Below are 1772 nucleotides of genomic sequence, written 5' to 3'. Positions count from 1 at the left end.
CCAGATTCGGATAGCAAAAATTTGTTTAGGTCAGGCTGACATTCGTTTACTGTCTGCATCGAAAGCCTCGCTGGAGCTTCTCAATGGCAAATCCAAGCAACCGAATTTAGGGTCTCCCGCCTGATCCGAGCGAACAACGTTCTCCAAGGTCATCCATTCTGAGTCTGAGATCCGCTGCCCGGCCTCGGTCCTGTTCCAGGATCACACCCAGTCTGCGCTCAGCTCCCGTATCATCTCAGTCTGAGTGTTGATCGCTCTGTAGATCCCATCAACCGGACCCAGCAGCCTCGAAGTGGCCAAAACTGCCACCGGTATCTTCTGAAATTTCCGATAAGCCAGGTATCCGCCAGCTCCAGTAAGCTGAAAACCTGTTATCATGACTCCAATCATCTACACATCTTCAACATCCTCGACTGACGGCATCGTCAGACACACGGTCTTCTACTTCCATGTAGAATCCATCGTATATCCAGCGAAGAATGTCCCGTCGGGACACGAAGGTTCCCCTTTACCTGGTTTCCCAGTGGAAAAAATGACCAAACATTATGGCTCCTTGTTCAGGCCATTTCATTTTTATCCTTTTTATGTTAGGTTTTTAAAAGCTTTTTTCTGCTGTTTTACATGTTACTTTTCACAATGCATGGAGAATGTTACATTAGCTCATCATGCTAGTGCTAGCTTAGATGCTGTCATTAGTTTTTCAGCTAGCTTTAGCGTTTTAGCTAAAGTTGGCTTTAGGTTTTTTTCCCACACTGCATACTATGTTAATGTAGGGATACATGCTAGTCCTAGCTCAGGTGCTATTATTAGTATTTCAGCTAGCTTTAGCTGTTTCGCTCATTTTAGCTTATAAATTGATGTGACTCATAGTTTAGCTTTGTAATCAGTGTTCCGCACTAATGCTCACTCATTTCAGGACTGACTGAAAGCTTTCAGTCCTCTTCAACATTTTTCTATACATGTTTTGCATACTTTTAATACTTTTGACTTTTTCTGCTGCTTCTTCCTTTTCTTACATTTCTGCAAGTTTTCTGCAGTTGATTTCAATGCTTCTGCAGTTTTCACCCAAAGCCTTACAGCAATCACACTGAGGTTTCTACTTTCTACCTATAATAACTCAAGCTGTGTGCTAACACTTGATCATGTCTCTTTAGGTCCAGAAATGATAACTTCAGTTTAATTCTGTTCATCTGGAAAAAGTTATAGCACCTCCAAGCACTGACTTGTTAGTGCTTGGATGGTTCTGACCAGGACTCGAGTCGGACTTCCTGCCTCATATCAGTCCACTCTAGATAATGACCTATTATTATTACATTTCTGTAATTATAATCTCTTATAATATGGCTGGCTGCACAGCAGCTAAATGAAAATGTAATATTTTTAATGATTATAAAGACAAAATGTTAGCATGCTTCAGTGTTAGGCGGTATCTTTGCAGTCACTACAAACTTGTTCTGTTGACTATTAGCAAAGAGATTTCACTGTGTTCTTCTAGTGGGTGCCAAACTGTTTGGGTTAAAAGTCATGGTTCGATTAGCGGCTTCGTCTGGGAGAGAAACAGTGAAACTGATAAACTGTGAATGAGCTTGTAAAGCAGAAAACGCTTAATTAGCAGCAGTAGTAAAATAACCCAGAACAACCTGCTGTTTGGTTTCACTGTGAAGCAGCTGAAAGCAGCAGCATCTTCCTCTGATCGTCCAATCAGCAGCTTCCTCTGATGGTCCAATCAGCAGCCTCCTCTTCTCTGTGGCTGCAGGGGCTGATGGGAGCTC

This window comes from Poecilia formosa, unplaced genomic scaffold, assembly GCF_000485575.1.
Source record: "Poecilia formosa unplaced genomic scaffold, Poecilia_formosa-5.1.2 Scaffold466, whole genome shotgun sequence".
In the NCBI taxonomy this organism is placed as follows: domain Eukaryota; kingdom Metazoa; phylum Chordata; class Actinopteri; order Cyprinodontiformes; family Poeciliidae; genus Poecilia; species Poecilia formosa.
This window is presented reverse-complemented; position numbering follows the sequence as displayed.